Genomic DNA, 22,826 nt, shown 5'->3' on the forward strand with positions numbered 1-22,826 from the left:
GCACTGCCTGAGGCTGCAGGACTGCATCCCCCCTCTGATCTGCTGGCCTAAGAACAGGATTAGATGTTGCAGAGTGTGGCTCTGCATCCGTAACCACCAAAGGCGGACCTACCAACACTAACATCCCCCTAGTGGGCTGTACCCCTGGTGCAGGTGGGTCGGACAGAACAGAATCCCTCCCAGAAACACCTACCTGCGAAGCCACATAGGTCTCCTCATCTGAATCAACACCCGAAAAGAGGTCTGGGGAGGTGCACCCAGAGACACCCCTGGAGAGAACGGTCTGCAGCAAGAGTGGGTTCTCACCCACCACCACACCCCGTCCCCCACTGGTGCCCGGTCGTGCCTGAGATCCCTCCTGGGTCTGCACCATCTCCTCACCCTCAACAGCATCAAGTGCGTCATCCCCTGCAGAACCATGAAAGACAAAAAATGGAAACAGGCATTAGCACCATGGCACACAATTAGGCCTCACAAGGTAAACAACCAGTACTTGATTGACACATGTCCCACATGACTATAACCCTCCCATGCATGCACTGTCACTGAATTTGAAGGGGAGGAAAATGTCAGACACTGATGACACCAAGATGGAAGAGCAACACATTAGCTGCATGCTGGCTAGCAGAGCCATCACACATTGGCCTGTGAGTGGCATGTCCAATCCACATACATGACACATGCCATCACACAGATGGCAAGTACCATAGGCATGTCACATATCGTTTGACAATAGGGCTGAGAAATGCGTAGTGAAAGTGGGGGGATCGAAACAATCAGCCTGAATGAACAATGAGAAATACCGAACAATGTTGTTGCAAGATGCCACTTCATGGGCAACTGGCGTGATGTTGCACAAAAAGTCTACTGTGGGCAGAAGGGATACTGTAATACCCAAATCCAGGGGCGCAGAATTTTTTGGATGAAGCACATGGGTGACCCAAACCACTCAGGTACACACCCTCACCTGGCACTCAATCAGAAACCCTCACACACACAACATACACATGGATCACACACACATGCATGTGCACTCACCGGACAATGCCTCTTAATCTGGCAGATCTCCCACACCTTGGATCTGTTCCTCTGTGAAGTAGGTCCCAGCAACAGACTCATGTACAGAGAGTTGAATGTCCTCTTGTGGAGACCCACCTCCAGTCACCAGAGTAGCGGCATGACTTGAGGCCATCTTTTTCTTTGCCCTGAGCTTAAGGTCATACCAACGCTTGTAGCACTCACCAGCTGTGCGCCTCACTGATCCAAGGGCACTTATGATGTCTGCGATGGTCTGCCAGTGTGCCTGACATCGGGCAGGTGTGGTCTTGCACCCTGAAGTGATCAACATTTCGCTGTCATGTGCGGACGCATACTCCACAAGTGCATCACATTCGGCATCATTGAAGCTAGGCTTCCTTTGCGTGCCGGACTGCGTAGCCGTGTCTGGGGTATCAGCCTGTAGTGGACTCTTCCTCTTTTTTTGGGAGGTGGTGGGGATCATGAGTGGCCTACGCTGCTCTGGCCACTAGGGGCAGGAGCACCGGTGGACTGGGTAGTTGGAGTGTGGGAATGCACACTGAGCATGGGACTTGGTGCAGGCATTGGCTGAAGTGTTACGTAGTCAGGGGGAACGTTAGCAAGATGGACTGGGACCAACACTGCCCTGGCTGGGAGAGTCAGAGCTGGGGTGGATGGAGCTGCAGCTGCCCCTGCAGCCTCCCCACCCTGCCTACTCGAGGCAGCAGATGATATAGCTGCCCCTGATCCACGTGGCCTGGTGACACCAACTTGCACCGCCACACGTGGCCTAGACTTGGCGACCTGGAAGTCAGGCTGGGAGTCACCCTCTGCCAGGTCAGGTGCCACAATGGGCCGGTCCAACAAGGGCTGATCAGAGATGGTGTCAGCCACGTTTCTCTCAACTATGGGGGAGGGGGGCATGGGTGTCCCTGACTGGTCCTCCACACATGGGGGGCTAGGGGTACCCTGCAAATCCCGGCCACGTCCCCTACCGCGCCCACCACGGCCAGCTCTTGAGGTTCGGCCACCTTTGCCACCCTTACCGCTTGGTCGCCTCCCTACCATGGCACTGATGTTGTTGTGCGTATGGGAGTTGCAGTAAACTATTGTCCTGGGCAATTGGGTGTCAAAGGGGTAGGGTACTAGATGGAATTTGTACCCTAGTGCTCTAGCAAGGCTGTATGTGACCCCTGGGGAAAGATGACGGGTCACGCAACGCACAGGCACCCCAAAAACAGAATATAACGTGCACACAACCCCTCGTAGACCACGTGCGTGGAAAAATGAACCCGCACTACGCTCTGGCACCCAGAAACACAAAAATGAATGTACGCTTGTTACACGCAGCCTACAATGACCTCTGAGGGGGTACGCGACACCCTGGGCAAGCACAGTTGGTAAATACGTGCGCGACTCACCGTCTGCCTGGAAAATGAGCGTGAAAAATATGCGCGTGTGCGCGTTGGCAACACCCCCGCCAAAAGAAGAATTGTACACTGTCTGAGGAGACAGGACAAAAGAAGAAGTGAACGCTGTTTGAGGAAACAGGCCCAACAGAAAATCAGAAAAAGCTGTCAGAGGTAACAGGGAGTACGAACTAGAAACACTGTGAAGTAAATCGCGTGTGAACCGACAAGAAGTACAGAATTCACCCACTCGCTCTCCACGAAAAGCATGTACAAGAAAATTACGTCCTACACGTGCCTTTTGAACCGGCCCACACGTCCAACGTCACTTCCGCGTATACGCGCTAAGGCCCTAACCTCCAATTACACGAGCTGACACTCGGACGTGCAGTTCTTGGACGTGTAACATACACCTGTGTTCATGGAAACGCCTGCACGCGCACGTCACAGATGCGCTTACGCGCTAAGGGCCTTTGGTCCAATGAAATTGCGTACGCGTGCTGACGCGCTTACGCGCTAAGGGCTTTTCCTCAAAATACACGCTGACGTGCTAGATTTTCACGTGCCAAATCACTCCGTATCAAGCTGGCCACGTGTTCACACACGGAAGATCACGCTCCTGCCCAGAAGGCCGAATTACTGCCCCCCGAGCCCCGAGCACACTCTCACCTGCCATCTGCTGCTGCCTGATTGCCTGCTGCCCACGTGCCCTGCCTTTTGCTGCCTGCACCTCAGATCGGGGTGCTGTTGCTGTCACCACCCCTGCTGGAACAGAAGACTCCCAACTGCTATTCCATCGCTCCACAGCCCAGCCCTAGGACCCAGTTGCCCACCCACACCAGCCTCTGGGGTTGCCATGTCGGGCACTACACCATCTGGCACCACTGGCAACCCCCAGCCAGGGAGCCAGAGGGCCACCAGCTTCACTGCCACCGAAGTTGGTGTCCTGGTGGAGCAAGTCCTGGGGAAGTATGATGCCCTCTTCGGAAGGTTGGCCGCCGACAAGGAAGGACGAACTCGGATCTGGACGGACATCGTGACCGTCATCAATGCAGAGGGGGTGGCAGTCCGCGACTTCCAACATGTCAAGAAGCGCTGGGAGGACTTCAGGTCCAGGACCCTCAACAAGGCCCGGCGCCACCTGTCGGAACATCAGATGAGGGTCCTGGAACGCATACGCCCAGCGCTCCACGTCCAGGTCCTTGAGAGGCAGACCCGTCTGGAGTCGAGCGGTAAGTGTACATGCATACTGATTGGAAGCTGTGTGTGTGGTGGTGTGCCAGTAGTGTGCAGGTTGTACATGTGGTTTTGTAGGGCCATGTATGGATGTGTATGTACAGGGCTGAGAGGCTGACACATGCAAGTCCTTTCATGTTTGAGACACATGGATGGTGTATGTGTGGGTAAGCATGCAGGCCAAATGCAGATGTGTGAGCACACATGTTTGGATTACTGTGTATGTAAGTTGGCATGGTTGTGGTGTCACACATGGATGTTGGTTCCAGCTGCATGTATCTGCACCGTGTACATGTGCATGTGTGTGTATTTGACATGGTTGCAACAGTGATGCAACATGGATGCATGTGAGACTGAAATGTAGAAGACTGATTGCCAGATGTGACATGGATGCCCATCCCAACACTGCGACAGTTGGCGGAGGTGTACACATGCATGTAATTGTGGTGGCGTGTGTGCATGTCTAGTGCACTCCCTGTGTTTCATGTGATGTCTGGCTCACCTTTGGCTGCTCATGCTGTTTGCATGTGTATGGATGGTGCTGGCTGTTGCAATATGGCTGTGGAATAACTCATGTGTGTGAGTTGCAATGACATGTGTGTTGGGGATTTTGATGCCATGTCTGAAGTTTGACAATGCCACTTATGTACAACTGTCATGTGTGTATGAGTCCATTGTACAGCGCCCTGATGCCTGTCTCCTATCTCTCCCTGTCTGCAGCGTCAACTGATGAAGAGGGCAGAGAAGGTGCTGTGGAGCACAGTGGCAGGGATCGCACCGCGAGCCGGAGACGCAAGGCCCGGCTCCCCTCCCAGGTTGTCATCTCGTCGGGGATTGAGGAGTCCAGTGCCGCGTCCCATGTCGCAGCTGCCGAGGGGAGGTCCAAGAGGCGGAGCTTGGAGTTGGACTCCTCGGCAGCCGAAGGGGCAGCTGAGACCCCACAGGGCCCAACGGAGGAAGATGGCACGGAGTCATCCAGGTTGGTGGGGAGTTTGGTGGAGGAGGAGGCCGTGCAAGGGACAGAGACGGGGTCTGGAGGTGGGGATTCCACTGGTGCTAGTGGTGCAGTGCAGGGGCAGGGACAGGAGGCAGCACAGGCCACCGCGGAGGTGCCTGTGTGTAATCCTGTCCCCGATCCTGTCACTGCATCATCTTGCACCAGCAGGGATACCTACATCCAGACCCGTTCTCAGGGAGGGGAATGGCTTACACCAACTGGCCTTCCTCTCCCTGCGGATGTGGCTATCCGGCACCGGGTTGAGCCTGTCCTGGGTGGGGTGGCGTTGCGTCAACGTGCCATGCGAGCTGACCTGCAGTCTTTTCATGAAGAGACTGCACGTCTTCTCGCATGACTCGTTGACCGCGTTGAGCCACTGGGACAGCTCACCATGGCCGGATTCCTCCGTTTTGTGGACCTTGTTCCGACCCCCTCCTCAACTGAACCCCCTATGCGCCAGTCGTCCTCCGTGCCATCTTCCCACCCATGTGTCACCTGGGTGCCCTGTGGAGCTGCCTCTGACCCTGCGGCCAGGCTGGTGGAGGACACATCTCTGCCACAGTCGGGAGTCGGACGTCCAGCAGGGGTGGGCACCTCAGCAACTGCATCCCAGCTGGAGGAGGATGTGCAGGCAGCAGGAGCCAGGGCATAGGCAGCGGCACAGCAGCAGCAGAAACAAGGTGGGAGCCATGATGGCTCAGGGCCATCAACATCGGAGGGGCAGGCATCGGCCGGAGGGCAGGAGGACCCTGGACGGGAAGTGTCTTCCGTGTGGCAGCGGTTGGGCCATGCGATAGATGCGGAGCGGCTGCGGGCGGAAGAGGCACGGCTCACGATGGTCAGGGCGGAGAACTCCATGCTTAGGGCCCTGAGGCGGGCCGAGTACCTCGAGGCCATTCGCAGGGACCTGGAGGTCCAGATGTCATCGTCCCTGCGAACCCTCGGGGCCATGGAAGAGGACCGCCTCCGGGACATCGAGCAGGAGTTTGATGATGGCCTGGCCCGGAACATCAACATGTGAGCCGTTGGACTTGCCCGCTGCCCTTGTAAATAGTTATTTAGTTAGTATTAGGTTTCCTTTGTTTTTTTCTTTATTTTGGACCTTTTGGACAATGGACCACATTTTTGTATATAGTTTTTTAATTAGGTAGGAGTTTTTGATAGGTTTCATTTCTTCAGTTGGGATCATGGACCCTGGATTGTTCATCTGTGTATAGTTGACTGTTGGATTCTACTTTTTTGTTTGGATTTCCCCATGGAGCAATGGTTTTCACTTTTGTTTTTCCCTTGGATTTCATTTTTGGAACTGTGACTTTGGACACCTTTCCTTTGGATTATGATTTGTTGTTTTTCATTATTTTACAGACATGCCGCTTTTCTTTTTAAATTTCCATTGTAGTTTGTTTGATTTTAATTCCATTCATGTTGCTTTTAATACATTTTTTTCTTCAAACTTCAATGTGTGGTATTATCTCATTGGTTTCATGCATGTCATGATATGGGTTTTGAGATTCATTTGCACCCATTGTGTGTGCGTGAGGGACATGTCTTCATTTACATACTTGCCATTGGGGTTGTGTCATGTAACTGGCATTTCTATGTGGGTGGGTGCAATACTTGGGTGGGTCTTTGGCATGTGGAGGCTGGCCATAAGGGCCAGGGATCTAGATTGTGATGACGTGTTGGCTGGGGGACATGTGTCAGGGCCTGCTGGGAGGTGACCTGCACTGCTGGGGGGTGGGGGTGCTGGGGGACATGAGTGGGGGCCTGCTGGCAGGTGCCCTGCACTGCAGGGGGGTGGGGTGCAGAGGGACATGAGTTGGACATGAGTGGGGGCCTGCTGGCAGGTGCCCCGCACTGCTGGGGGGTGGGAGTGCAAGGGGACATGAGTGGGGGCCTGCTGGTAGGTGCCCCGCACTGCTGGGGGGTGGGGGTGCAGGGGGACATGAGTGGGACATGAGTGGGGGCCTGCTGGCAGGTGCCCCGCACTGCTGGGGGTGGGGGTGCAGGGGGACATGAGTGGACATGAGTGGGGGCCTGCTGGCAGGTGCCCCTCAGTGCTTAGGGTGCAAGGGGACATGAGTGGGGGCCTGCTGGCAGGTGCCCCTCAGTGCTTGGGGTGCAAGGGGACATGAGTGGGGGCCTGCTGGCAGGTGCCCCTCAGTGCTTGGGGTGCAAGGGGACATGAGTGGGGGCCTGCTGGCAGGTGCCCCACACTGCTGGGGGGTGGGTGTGCAAGGTAACATGAGTGGGGGCCTGCTGGCAGGAGCCCTGCACTGCTGGGGGTGGTGCTGCAAGGGGACATGAGTGGTACATGAGTGGGGGCCTGGTGGCAAGTGCCCTGCACTGCTGGGGGGTGGGGGTGCAAGGGGACATGGGTGGGACATGATTGGGGCCTGTTGGCAGGTGCCCCACACTGCATGGGGGTGGGGGTGCTGGGGGAGATGAGTGTGTGCCTGCTGGCAGGTGCCCTGCACTGCTGTGTCGTGGAGGTGCAAGGTGGTAATGCGTTGGTGATCACTAGTGCAAGGTGACATGCGGCTTGGCTGGGGGGGCATGCCCATGGTGGATGGGCGGCCTGTGGGACATGACCAGGGGTGCAGGGTTGTCCCCTGTGGTGTGGTCTGCCTGCAGGGGCCATGGAGGGTGTAGACGGAACACCTGGGAGGAACCACACTGCCAATTCACGTGTAGGACTCCCCTGCACCCCCGAAATACACGTACCCCACTCGCACAGGGCCTATCAGGTGTGAAACTTCCCCGCACCCCAGAAATACACGTACCCTGCTGGAATCGCGTGTGGGACTTCCCGCGCACCCCTGTAATACACGTACCCTGCTGTAATCGCGTGTTGGTCTTCCCCGCACCCCAGAAATACAGGTACCCTGCTGAAATCGCGTGTGTGACTTCCCGCGCAACCCTGTAATACATGTTCCCTGCTGAAATCGCGTGTCAAACTTCCCTGCACCCTAGAAATGCATGTAACCTGCTGAAATTGCGTGTGGGACTAACTGCGCACACCGTTGAGACACCTATCCTGCTGGCATATCACATGTAAAAGTTCACCGCAACCCAGAAATACACGTACCCTGCTGTAATCGCGTGTGTAACTTCCTGCGCACCCCAGTAATACAGGTACCCTGCTGGAATTGCGTGTAAAAGTTCCCCGCAACCCAGAAATAAACATACCCTGCTGTAATCGCGTTTGGAACTTGCCGCGCACCCCAGTAATACTGGTACCCTGCTGAAATTGCGTGTAAAAATTCCCCGCACCCCAGTAATACACGTACCCTGCTGGAATCGCGTGTGGAACTTCCCGCGCACCCCTGTAATACACGTACCCTGCTGTAATCGCATGTTGAACTTCCCCGCACCCCAGAAATACAGGTACCCTGCTGAAATTGCGTGTGTAACTTCCTGCGCACCCCTGTAATACACGTGCCCTGCTGAAATCGCGTGTCAAACTTCCCCGCACCCAGAAATGCACGTACCCTGATGAAATCGCGTGTGGGACTTCCCGCGCACCCCAGTAATACTGGTACCCTACTGAAATCGCGTGTAAAAATTTCCCGCACCCCAGTAATACACGTACCCTGGTGGAATCGCATGTGGAACTTCCCGCGCACCCCTGTAATACACGTACCCTGCTGTAATCGCATGTTGAACTTCCCCGCACCCCAGAAATACAGGTACCCTGCTGAAATCGCGTGTGTAACTTCCTGCACACCCCTGTAATACATGTGTCCTGCTGAAATCGCGTGTCAAACTTCCCCGCACCCCAGAAATGCACATACCCTGCTGAAATTGCATGTGGGACTTCCCGCGCACACCGGTGAGACACCTACCCTGCTGAAATCGCGTGCAAAAGTTCCCCGCACCCCAGAAATACACATACCCTTGTGAAATCGCATGTGTAACTTCCCGCGCACCCCAGTAATACAGGTACCCTGCTGGAATCACGTGTAAAAGTTCCCCGCACCCCAGTAATACACGTACCCTGCTGGAATCGCGTGTGGAACTTCCCGCGCACCCCTGTAATACACGTACCCTGCTGTAATCGCGTGTTGAACTTCCCCGCACCCCAGAAATACACGTACCCTGCTGAAATCGCATGTGGAACTTCCCACGCACCCAAGAAATACTGGTACCTTGCTGAAATCGCGTGTGTAAATTCCCTGCACGCCGGTAATACACGTACCCTGCTGGAATCACGTGTGGAACTTCCCGCGCACCCCTGTAATACACGTACCCTGCTGTAATTGCGTGTTGAACTTCCCTGCACCCCAGAAATACACGTAGCCTGCTGAAATCGCGTGTGGAACTTCCCGCACACCCCAGTAATACACGTTCCCCGCTCGCCGTTTGCTGTTTGGAAACCCTGTATACTGGTCCAGGGTTAGCGCAGCCCTTTGCGATGAATTGTGAATTTTGATGGCTTTTCCTTGTGCGAGGGCGTTCTTGGGGGCGTAACTGGCACAGCTGCAGGGTCGCTGCGCCACTCTGCGCCACGGCTAGTTTTGGAGGCTGAAATCCATGAATACACAGTGCGCGGATATCGAATTTAGCGCACGCGGCGGGCGCAGACATTCGCACGCGCACACTGTGCGCCAGTCGCATGCGCCACTTTTGTGCAAAATTCTATGAATTACCCTGATAATGTGCTCACAGCTACAGCCCACACCGCTGGGCGGATTTGCACCAAAACTGTGTGAGGAGCGGTGGGCTGGCCCTGAAAGCATGCTCTTGCAAATTTTGTGAATTTATTTTTTTAAAAATGGCAAAAAAGTAGAAAAACTAATAAATGAGTGTTATGTCCATCCAGTGCACTGACTCACTTCCTGATTTGGTGTCCGTGGACAACTCTAGACCAATCAGGGAGCAGTGCCTGTGTCCGCTGATTAGTCAAATCCTTTGAAACAGAAACCATGTTGAATTAGTTAACTGTGCCCATAGTCTGCGGACATTGGAGTATAAAAAACATCTATAAAATACTTTTCTGTTTTTTGAGGATGAAAAAGTCCCTAAGGAGGGTGGCCGAGAAAAGAAATCGGACAATGTGTGTGTGTTATTGTGTGTAGAAATCGCTGTGGGGTTGTCACTGATCTCCCTGTAATTTTTCCTGTCCAACCAATGCGGACATCACTATGAGTTCACGGACAACCATTGAGAATGGTGGCATTATGTTATATGATAGAACAATGCTTTTTTGGGGTTTTACATCAAGACTGTCTATGGCAGGTGAGTAATAGAAGAAAAGGAAACATGTATGCGTTTATGTGTGTACAAATGGCAGTGGGATTGTCATTGAGTATGGATATAGTAGTAGTAGAAATCAAAATACATATGCTATGGTCAGTGGCCAGATTGTTCGGGGCATGGCCAAATGTTTAATTTGAACCATCTGACCACTGGCCATGTCTACAACATCACGTTTACTTTAAACAATATGGCCACTGGCCATCGGCAAAACAACATGTTTTCTTTGGGTTAAATTAGTAAAATAATGTGGCTTCTGGCCCTTGTCACAATAGTACGGATATAGTAGTAGTAATAGCAATAGATATTGTGTCCATGGCCAGTAGCCAGATTGTTCACGGCATTGCCAAATGCTATGCCCAACCAATCTGGCCACAGGCCATGGTCACAACAATAAATCTACTTTGAACAATATGGCCACTGGCAAAAACAATATGTTTACTTTGGGTTGAATGTGTGCAACAATGTGGCTTCTGGACATGGTCAACATAGTGGGTTTACTTTGTTTGAATGGTTGCAACAATGTGGCTACTGACTTCAGCCGAATAGTATATTTGCTTTGCGTTAAATGTCTGCAGCAATTTGGCCATTGGTGTTGGGTGCAATCTGGCTACTGCCTATGGACACAATAGTATGTTTGCTTTGGGTTGACTGCCTGCAAAAATGTGCAACTGGCCTGGGATACAATAGTGCGCTAAGTTGGACATGGTGACAAGGTAACATTGTTTGGGGGCATGGTTCCATGGAGTGTGGATATAGTAGTAGCAATAGTTATTTATAATTTTGTAGCCATGGCCAATGGCCAGATTGTTTGGGGCATTGTCTAAACAATGTGTCGATTGGCTATGACAAAAATAGTATGTTTACTTTGGGTTGAATGGCTGCAACAATGTGGCTACTGGCTATAGCTAAAATAGTGTACTCAGTTGGACATGGTAAAAAGGGAGCACCTGTGTTTGTATTTAAAGAAAAGAAAATATAATGAGTTGTAGAACACAGTATGGAAGATAAACATACTTAGGGTTTTACACATACATGTACTTGTTTGACACTCATAAGCAGTCCATTGTATGTACAATGTCTTCTACAACATTTGTGTGTGATGCACTGTTGTTGCATTAACATACTGCAATCATTAGGTCATGGGCAACAAATCCAAGGTGGATTATTCCGGATTGCCATCCCTTGCTGAATATTCATCAGTTATTGGCTACTATCGACCAGGGCATTTATTATGTCAGAATGCATATTCCAATATGTGAGAATGCAGTTTGGCCTCTTGTCAGCATCTGCAGTGTTTCAAAATGTAATGTACAAGATGTTCAATGAAGATTACTGAATCCCTTTTAATCGGACAACATCTTGTTGTATGAGAACGATGAGGAACAACAAAATAGAATACTCTAGGGAGCACTAGATAAATTAGAAAAAGCTTGCCTGATATTGAGTAAAGAAAAACACAAACTAAACAGGCTAGACATCGAAAATTGGGGCCACATAATATCAGGAAAGGCGACAGAGCCAATGGAGGAAATGGTAAATACTCGTGGTAACATGCCTGACCATGAATGCAAGAGAAGTTGATGACATTGCTAGGAATGGCTGAGTAATATTCAACATGTGGGCCTAATTGTGTGGATTGAACAGCAGCTTTAAGAAAGTTATTGTAGAGATGCACAGCTTACGGATGGACACAGGAATAGGACAAGGAATTCAGGTAACTTTAGAAAGCCCTAAAGAGGTTTACTGATTTAAGTAACTACAAGCAAGGGAGAAGGAAAATAGTGATATGGACGCAAGCAATGTAGGTTTGGGAGCATAGTATATACAAGGAAGGGAGTACACCATAGCATTCACATCAAGATTACTGAAGGGTGCAGACAAAGATTGCACTACCATAGAAAAAGAAATGTTGGCCATACATTCGGCAGTAGCACAATTCTGATCATTTATATGGAGTATTCCATTCAAAGTACATACAGAGCATACACGACTGAAGGAGATCATTAGGTATAAGGGTCTGTATAAGTATCAAGCAGAATAAGGAAGTGGGTGATTGATCTACAAAAGCATGCATATGTACCAGAAGTAAGGCATTACACAGCAGATTGCTTATCAAGGCTGACAGACAGGACGAATAAGAAGAAGAGGAGATGGTCGAGCAGATAATGTTAATCATGGACAAAGCCATACCCAAATCAGAATAAATGGGGACATTGGAGGAAGATAACAACATGAACAAAGGCATGGAGGAAATAATGAGAATCAATTAAGAAGAACAGTACTTAAGGAAACCAACATGGATGCCCTATGGTAATTAAAAAATACATTATATGTAGACTGAATCCTGTTGAGGTTGGTTGAAAGAATAATCTCTCAAAGGAAATTAAGAAAGAAGATAATTTACCAGGCTCATGAAGGCCATCGAGAAATGACCAAAATGAAGCAACGGATAATATGTGATTATTGATGGGCAAACTGTGACATGTAAATAGAGCAAAAAGTCAGAGAATATATGCTTTGTGAAGTGGGCCTGAAAGCATGTGGGGCACACATACCCAATGACTGTGACAAGTATTTGCAGGCACCTCATTGGAGAACATAGGAATAGATATATTGTGTCTGATACAAAGCAATGGCTGTGCCCTCTATTGCATAGTAGTCATAGACTAGCTGGCAAGGGGGGAGGGGGGGCGGAAGTACACATTACAGCAGATATCAGTATGACAATTGTCATAGGATTCTTAAATGAAGAGTTTCAGATTGAAGTACAGTGTTATCAGAAAATGGGGCTCATTAAGAGTATAAAGAAAGAGAGAAGGGGTTAGAGGGGCACTACCTATTCAACTGTGTATAAAATGGATGGTTCTGTTAATATTCTTGTATTCATCAATATGTCCCCGGGTTCTTGTGAACCTGATTGTTTCAGGTGCTGGAAAGTATCGAGTCTCTAGACCAAAAGAGTCCCCAAATTAGTAAGCTACGAAGGATTACCACTTATTTGCAAAGGGGTGAAACTTTCCTGCACTCCTATAGGGTCAATGCCCTTTTTATGTCTTTTCCTGGTCAAATAGTGACCACTTCAAATAGTCAAATATTTTTGCTTAAAGCACAATGTAGGGTGTTTAAATGATGACAATTTAAGTCAAACTATGTTCGTTTCAAGCATATACTTTACTGCCTCTATTATAAATGAGTCTCAAAAGTCATAAATATGAGTTTCAAAGAAAATCAAATAGTATGCATATTTAATCAAGTTAACCACAATAGGCATTCATTGCATGTCCTTATTGACTTGAAGAAGCAATCTTAGTTTCAAACAGTACAAAAAAGTTAAATGTTCAAAAGTAAAGACAATAATTCAGCTTCAACATAAAGTTCAAGTATGACTGTTTTTATACACTTGTGATGTTTGATTCAAAAACTAACACTAGGGGAACCATCAGGTTGTCTCTAGCGATTCACAATCTATCCCTTCCCCATTATCTTCATGGGGTTCTAAGTAAGCTTGTGCCTAGTTCATAAAATATACAAGATAGTCCTTTTTTGGTTTTTTCAAGGTCCAGAGGATACTTGGGACAATGTTTTTGTGATTAGTGCCAACGCGTTTCGAACTTAAAGAACTGCATCTTCAGGGCCTTCAAGTTATCTGTTCCAAAAGGTAATGTCCATTATGCGGGTAAGACAGAAATGGGCTTAATTATATTGCTTCAACAATCCATTGTCTACTTCATCTACAGTAATCTTATTTGGCTGCTAGTTGTGAGTTCAAAAACTTTTCGGATTGCATCCGTTCAATGTGAATCGTAAATTTCACTAATTATGGTCAATAGATTAGAAGAGTAATACTCACCACAAGGGCGAGTGTGATTTCTCCAAGGAGAGTATTGTACTGGAGGGTATCTGGTCGATTGCCCACAGAAAATGTTACCAGATTCTGTAAATGTAAAACCAATATCAGTACACTGTACTTCAGGCTTAGATGTCACATAATGCCTTATATGCGTGCTCATGCTGATATCCGCATCAAGCCCTATTTTCGAGAGTGCTTTACGCCGGGATGCGTAAACTTCTATGTGCTCACAGGTTTATCGATCTCTTAACTTCTCTTAACACTCGTCGCATATGAAAATGTCTATGTGTTTGTAGGTATGCTGAGTGAGTATCTATTAGTGTAAGAAAAGTTGCAATAATATATTGTCACAATTTCATTTACCTTACTCGTTGCGTTCTGCTCGTCTCACCGAGAATCTGTAGCGGCCTCCATCTAGAATGTATTCTTGTAACTATGGCGACCGTGCGCATGCTTGTATCTTAATATAGTGCCCGCCATCTTGGTGTGGGCACATAGAACGAGTCTATGTAGTCATGGAAACTGTATATTTTAGTTCTCGAGCAGTATTGTGTGTAACACATCCTGCAATTTAATGAGTATATCTGATAATTAATCAGGGTCGCTTTAGGATCTCAAATACATGAATCAATCTACTGTCATTCTTGTTGAGTACAGTAACGGTAAACAAAGTAATTATACGACCATAAGTGCAGTGCGGATGGAATGCTGGGAACTATCCCTTTGTTCCTCCGGTGCACCCGGGTCGTAGCATGTAAATTCACAGATTGCATCTTTCCAACCTTACTCCATTCCAATTCGCACACGAGGGTGTGGATGGGGGTACTCTAAATGTGTATTCTATTCTTCTATAGTGGAAACAATATCTGTGGGGGCAGTATGTTACAGAAAGCATATCATGTATTCAAATGGATATCTGGGATTCAGATAGATATTTGTGGGATGCAGTATGTTACAGAAAGCATATCATGTATTCAAACGGATAATCAGTCTTATGGATGGTGTAAGCCACCCGTTGGAGATTCAACTCACAATCTGTTTGTTCAGAAGCATTGGGTAATATAATCAAGTTAGATTAGAAAAAACACATTAAATCAAAGTCACAATTCATTCCTCTTGGGTACAAAGTGTCCAGCCTATCAACCCAAAAAAAATCTCTCGTTGTAGCATTCTTTTCCATAAGGTACCACCTCTGGAGGCTACTTTAACTTGTTCTAAAATCACACACTTCAGTTGTGCAATGGTGTGTTTCTGTTCTTTGAAGTGTGTTGCCACAGGTGATTTTGTGTTCTGAGTTCTAATGTTGGATTTGTGTTCGGTCCATCTGGTTTTGACTTTACGGGTAGTAATGCCTACATAATAAAGTCCACATGGGCATTTTAAAGCGTATGCTACATTGGTAGCATCACATGTACATGAGTGTTGTAGTTCAATGCTTTTCCCTGAATGTGGATGAGAAATATGCGTGCCTGTAATCACATTGCTGCAATGTTGACAATTATGGCATGGTTGAGTCCCTCAGCGCCGTATCTTTGTTTTTGGAACATCTGTCATCTCCGATTTTATCAGGCTGTTACATAGGGATTTGCTGTTTCTGTAGGCAAAGATTGGGTTTTCTGGAAAAAGATGTTGTAACTGAGGGTCTAATTGAAGCATAGGCTAGTTCTTATTAATAATGCTTTTAATATTCTTGCTTTGTAGGGAATGCCCAGGACCACCATCAGGCGGATCAGTTGCAGGCAGACCTGCAAAGTCAAGCAGGCCCAGGCAGCAAGGCAGTACAGCAACCACCATCAGACCCATCACCAGCACCATTGCCACCCACCGCTGCATGTGGCACAGCTACATCCACCATCCCTGTTGTATGCGGAACCACTCTACCTCCTGTGCCCTTCACTTCGCCATGGGCACAGCAGCCACCAGGCTATCGTGGCTGGTTTGCCACAGAGGAGGAGGACAATAATGATGATACAACATACCCTTCAGCCTGTTACAGCCCCTCATCACCCCATAGCCCACCACCATAACCACTGCCCAGCCTCCATAGCATTGATGCATGCCTGCATGCAATAGAGGCCCAACAGGGAGATCTCACTGCATAGCACAAGAATAGCTACATCTGATGAGACTCATGAGGGAGTGTATGCACGCCTCCAGCCTCAGGAGTGCCAAGTCCTCAGTGTGCAATCCTAGCCCTCCTCACCCTTGCAGAAAGAGTGAGGGAGGGGAGTGAGATCACCTCCTCTTCGGTAGAGGTCATGAGATATGCCATTCAACTATGCCTGGACAACATGCAGATCAAGGCGTTAGACCCATCCATATCCATGACCACCACTGAATGTTCCCATCAAGGCAGCCACATAGACTACATCCCACACAGGAGTCTGGCAAGAGCCGCATGGCCAAGAGGGCCTGCAAATGACAATGCCAATGACTGTGTGTGCTTGGGGAGTGGTTGGAAGGGGTGTTTGCGGTGGGGATGGAAGGGTATGGGCACATTCTTTTCACTTGAAGCAATGACTGGACATACATTATTTTCAAACAAGTGTTTACTGTGGTTGTGCATGGTTTACATTAAGGTCCAAGGGAAGTGCTGAGTGGACGGGGAACTCAGAAAAGGTTCTCAATGATTTCTTGCTGGGTCATGCGTCCATCTCTGGCCTCAAGGCGCTCAGTGCGTGAGTGCATATGACCGACTGTCACAGTATCATCATCCTCCAGGGAAGGAATGTCCAGATCTGGGGGAATATTTATGTTGCACCTGATGCAGATATTGTGCAAGATTGCACAGACCAATACAATCTGCCCCACATTCTCTGGCCTATGCATGAGTGCACCCCCAGAACTGTCCAGGCACCTGAATTGGACCTTCAGGAGGTCAAAGATCCACTCAATCACCACTCTGGTCCTCATATGGGCCCAGTTTTACACCACTTCCTGTGGCGCCTGGGGACTCCTCAGAGGGGTAATCAGCCACAGAAGCAGTGGGTATCTAGAATCACCTACAAGATGGAGAAACACAGGTGTGATTACTGTAGATTGGTAACAGCATTGCCAGTGATGATGGCATTGCAATGGTCAGTCTGTGCATGCATGTCTCATTTCAGATTGCGCTAAACTGTTTCACATTCTAGTCCTTGCATGCATATTGTTCTGCTCAGGGTGTTGTCCCAGGTCATGCATTTGGTGACACAAGTGGGCCATGTCTTATTATTCACTGCCTTTGCATTCGGTGGGGGGGTGTGGGTTTGCATCCTGGTATCTGTAGTGCTTTACATGTGGCTGTCCCATTGGGATTGCAATGGCCTTCTCAGTGACTGCTCCATCTGAATTCATGTGCTATCCCTGTGTGTTGTCGCCTGTCAATTTAGGGGTGCCCTGGTGGGTCCTGCATGTGCAGGGCATATTTTGGATTTGCATTTGTTATATTATTACCCCCATTGCCTGTCACTCAAGCTAAAAGGTAGATGGGGTTGTACATCTACTCACCTAACGTACAGTTCCTTTATCCTCTGTGATGTGCCAGTTATGCCAACCGGGGGCTCTTACACAGGATCATAGCATTGTGGGTTGATCCTGGGAACTGGGCACAGCAGTACGTGATGGTCAAGTTGGAGTCACAGGTAACCTGGACATTGAGGGAATGGAACTGCTTCCAGTTCCTGTAGACCTCTCTCAGGAGTGGTGGGCACCAGTTCCACATGCATACAATCCAATTCTGCCACCACATTGGGCATGCCCGCAATGGCATAGAACCAGGCCTGGATGGTGTTGGGCTGTGCCAGGGTGGTGGGGAGGGCAATGTGTTGGCCCATATGGCTCAAGAGGGTCTACGGCACCTGCACCAGCACTCAGGAGAATCCAGGTTGTGATATGCCACACAGCTGGCTCACAGAGTGCTGAATCGTGCCAGAAGCCAAGAAGTGCAGGACCAACACCACCTTTACCAGCTATGGCATGGCTGTCCTGATGCCGATCCTGTTCCCTATGTCCTCCTGGATGTGGGTGAGGAGTTCTCTGATGGTTTCCCTGTCAAGGCGGTACAGGGTGAGGATTTATGTGTCCTTGAAGGTCCATGGTGTAGCCCTTGTGTGTGGGATCCCCACCTGCATCCTCCTCCTCCTTCTCTCTCTGGCCTCCTGTCGTGACTGCTGGTACTCCGGCCCCAGCAGCTGTAAATCGGCATGGAGCACCTCACGGTCCATGTTAGCAGCAGTGAGTGGCAGCATGGTTGTGTTAAGTGTATTTGGGGAAGGCGTGGCCTTTTAGTACTCTTCCTGTGTGCATGTGTTGCAACTGGGTGGCTTGGGTGCACCTGCGGCCTGTTTTACATCACCTGTGTCCATTTACCGGCTGCTTTGAGGTGTTGGTATCTCTACCAGAGATTTGCCACTAATACTGGATATTTATTGCTGGTAATACCAGAAAATGTGTACTTTTACTTCACCAGTATCACTGTTGTGCCGGTAATAAAGACGCCGGGGTCATGGACATCCAGCATTCCATTGCCGGTATTACTGGCACCAGTAATTTCAGAAGCTCTGGTAACTGGCACCAGTATTACCGGCAACAGTGTTTTCGTCTACTTGTAATTTGCCGGTATAATAAAAGTACTGGTAAATTGAATTACCTTCAGCTTTAACGTTTATCAGCATACTCATAATAATCCCCAATGGGTTACAGTTTAGATCAAAGGAAATGCTGAAGCTTCTCAAAAGTAATGCTATTAAATACTGTGCCAGTTAAATATACCATCGCCAAACAACATGGTGGTAGAGAGGTTTAAGAGGATCTTAAAGGAGGCCATTAAATGGGCAGTAGCTAACCAGAAAGATTGGAAGAGATCAGTGCAAGTGACGGTAGTAGCACATAAGTTTACACCACAAATAACTGGGATTTCTCACTTTGAAGATCCAACACCAAATTCACACCACAGTGGTTACAAGGGGCAGGCCTGAATGAGATTTACTGAGGAAAGGTAGTAAACAAGATAGTGGAGAAGCAATTAAGGGACAAAGGAAGGTTCCACAGTTCAGGAGTTTAAGAACCTAAATACCCATGAGAAAGTGAGTGTCTATGAATTAAACTTCTGACAGTGCTTAGAAAGGGAATATTGAAATAGTGAAAACCAATACAAGTAACACAAGTGAGACATAATTCCATGAAAGAGTATGGCATTTGTAAAGAGTGAAGGTGTGTAAAAAGGAAGGTATTAAGAATGGTAGGAGGGTCAAGGAATAAACACAGTCTTCTTGGACAAAGATAATAACATGGGGAAGAAATGCGAGAAAGGACACAAAGCAGCGAGGAAGCATAAAGCCAAATAAAGGAAAGTGGAGGTGGCTGATGAAATGATTGGGCATGAGCAGAAGATCACAATGCTATCAGGGAGGCAGTCAGATGACCACACTTTCTGCAGGACTTTATTGAGTGATGGGTCGATGTAACTAGCCTGGAGGAAGGAGGGTGTGTACTATCATAGGTAGCAGAGAGAAAAGGAGAGGAGTTTGAGTATGAAGAATGTAGAGAGAACAGAGAGTCGTTGGACGGTTGAAGTGGAACACATATGTGGAGCTCTATGAATCCCCTTAATCTCATTTAAATATGTAGAGGAAATCTCATCTGACTCACAGATTTATTACAGACATCAAAACACTATCAGATATCAGAGTGACAGGAGTATTTTGTTGGGATATTTTCATTTTCTTGGGTACTTCATGGTCTAACAGGTTTGTTAAAGTGTGGTTGTTTATATTTTTGCAGCTAGCAGGGGGGTATTTGGTTCTTTTGCCTCCCTACCCTTCTTACTCCTATTGTGCTGATTTATATTTCTTTTGTAGAGTTCAGCCGAGCAGAGTGGGGGTTTTATAAGGGCCAGAAAATGAGCACATGGTTGCTGCATGACACAGGATGTGGTTTGAGGGAGCTGTATATAGGGGTTATGGACGCCCCAGACCTAGGTGATATATTGTTCATGATCTTGGATACAAAACAATGCTGTAGCTCATCACACCTATGCTTTGATGGTGAAAGGCCTAGAGGTTTACAAACCAATTTGCTGAGCTCAGCTTAAATATTCTTTTAACTTGCAACACACACACACTAGCATGCAATAGGAAAGAAATTTAGGGCCCAAATCATGGAAAAGTGCACAGAGATGTTCCGGCAAAGGCCACGCTCTGAGAACGCCTGTGCGTGCACCTGTGCACAGACGTTTCACTTCACAATCTGCGTATTCATGGAATTGTTCGCTCAAAGTGACCGTATACACAAGTCGTGGCTGGAACGCCCCCAACACACCAGCTAGCTTTGTGTGCTCCTCGGGTGTGAATAGATGCACCCTTGAAACAGTGTGTGGGGTTCCCCGCAAAAGGTCTGCACCTCAAGGACACTGCGCATGGTCCCCCATACCTATTACTGGCACCCCGAAAACATGCATTCAAATTTCCGTAACTCAGGTAAAACTCTGGAAAATCTGTGTGTGAACCCCCTGTAAACCAGTTATGCACTGTGCTACACTGTGTACCCACACCCTTAAGTTAGTTCTGAACCCTATCTGTGTGCATGCATCGATAAATCCAACATGCAATCCCATAGCACAGAGGTGATTCCTATGTGCAAGTATCTGTAAGCCTGCCTTTGGGTGGCGGTTAGTTTGAAGGCTTTGCGTGGGCCTTTTTCACAACGAGAGCTTGTGTGGTCTGATCCATGAATATGCTTTGCTCTGCACATTTTAGGCCGTGCATTGGACTGCCTGCAACCCATCCCTTGTGTCGCCCACATTTTTCCATGTTCTCCCCCATTTTACGTGCTCCTCCCCCTACTCTGGCCTCGGCACTGGCCACGCCCATGCACTGCGTGGGGTCTTGCGCAGGACGATCGACTTACCTGTAAAAACACTGAATCGATTGTTTGCTAAGAATTTCAACCACAACATGTGAAAGCTCAGGCCATAAAGCTTTTCTTTCTTTCCATTTATGCAGGGGATCAACTAGCAGGCAAATAGTACTGAACATATGGCACTGTAGACCCATGCTCTTGCACATTAGGCACAACAGCGAAGAGATCAACAATGAAAAAGTTCCAATCACACCAGAGGTTGCTGCAACCCCCGCACAGGCAGACCCTCCAACACATTCTGCTGAGATGGGGTAGAAAGTGAGACAACTGTCTGTCTCATTTAAGTAATGGTGTAGTTTGGTTAACAAAGGTTTCTTTAGTACCTGACAGTTATTAAGTTGAGCTTCTTATCCAGACATAGGCCTCATTATATGTTTGGCAGGATTCTAGTGGTAAATCTGACGGAATACAGCCAAACGGAATTACTGTTACTGCCACTTGGTCCAGCGGAATTGCCGCAGGATTACAAGTGGTGGTATGGCAGTGTTAGTCCCATTTTATGGCATCCATGGGACTCCATGGGGATTTTGGCAGAATTACTACCATTGGTAATTCCGCCAGCAGTCATTTTGGGAATTTGGCAGTCTTTTGGCAGTAAAGCAGTGGAAGTATCTCCAGCATTTTGCTGGAGGTTTTTCCCCCACCCCAGCACCAAAGTTGTAGTTTGGCATTGCAGTAATCTTCCCTGCACTGCCGTACTTGTAATGAGGCCCACAATTGACATGTGGTCCCAGAAACATATGTACAGAATAGTGGCAAGAATATAAATATCACTGTATTCAATTACATCCTTTCATGGTTTAACCCACAAGCACATTAGCATTTTCCTTCATAGGGTCCCTACTTCCTCATACTCATCTGAATCATCTTGCACACACTCTGAGTCCAGAGTCCACATGATGTCCAAAAGGGTACCATGCAGTGCGGGGACACTTCTACTTAAGGAAAATGTATGGCAGGATTGTACTGAGGCCTGCTTCCTCATGACTAACCTCCTCCTTAAACAACCGTGTTACCTTCCACACACGACAAACCAAGTGCTATCCTGTAGCCAATTATGTAAAGATGTCTTTCAAGGAGTTGTACAAGGATATATATGGTAGTGTTCCAATGCAGAACAACCTCCAGCTGGATTTGGTAGTGTGGAAGATGGTGCATGCCCTGCAAGTGTACCAATGTATTGTAAGTGGTGTGGGAGCAGTTGGACTATGCACAGATCTAATGAGCACAGAGCTGCATGCCAGCAAGGATGGGGAGTATTAGAAGTGTGCCACAACATGAATTATCACATGTGAAAACATACAACATGTATCATAATTATCATTGTCACTATCTTTAACATGGGCTATCTCAGCCTGTTTTCGGGCTGCCATGATATTGCTGCTTTTCTCTTCTTGGACAGTCAACTTTAAGAGCATGAACCAAGCCAACCTGTGATAGTTTCTTTAAGTCTGGAGTGAGTATCTGATGCCTTGTGAGACATCTGCTCAAAGATTGACAAGCATAGCATTCCATGTCCGTGTTTGAAGTTGGAAGACATGACATGGCATGCTGGGCTGGAAAACCAATTGGCATAACCTGTTGTTTGTTTAGTTTGTGGCTTGGCAAAGTTCAGCCAGTGTACAGTTATGGTCATGCAGTTTTTGTTGTGCACACCCATTCAGGTGTCCTTGATAAGATGTACTTTCTATTCTTCTGTCACTTGGAGATCATTTTGTTGCTCTACACTAACTTGTTGACAGAGCTGTGAAACTGAACCTCAGAATCTTCCACGTTGGGGAAGTGCACACCATGATTTTGAGGACGCCATGGTTCTCAACCTAGGAAGACATCAGATACTTAACGAGCATGTTCTCTTTCAGAACCTTGAGTTGCAAAGTAATGGAGTGTTTGCAATCATAAGGGGTATACTTTTCCAATGCATCTCTTACTGTTGGCTGACGGATGTATCCTGCACTCAGGTGCATTGCAGTTGTTGTCACACTCTCCATTGTTTCTTCATGCAATAGGAGCATAACAGTGATGCTACCAGTCCTTCCTGCTTTTCTCCATACCCACTTGTGGTTGTTTTTTTCATAACCCCTTCCCTGAGTCAGAGGGAATGCAACAAGTCCTTCTGCTTTAACTGCAGCAGGCTCTTTCGGCAGACATCTGGTCT

This window comes from Ambystoma mexicanum, chromosome 1p (genome assembly GCF_040938575.1).
Source record: "Ambystoma mexicanum isolate Mex_15411 chromosome 1p, UKY_AmexF1_1, whole genome shotgun sequence".
In the NCBI taxonomy this organism is placed as follows: domain Eukaryota; kingdom Metazoa; phylum Chordata; class Amphibia; order Caudata; family Ambystomatidae; genus Ambystoma; species Ambystoma mexicanum.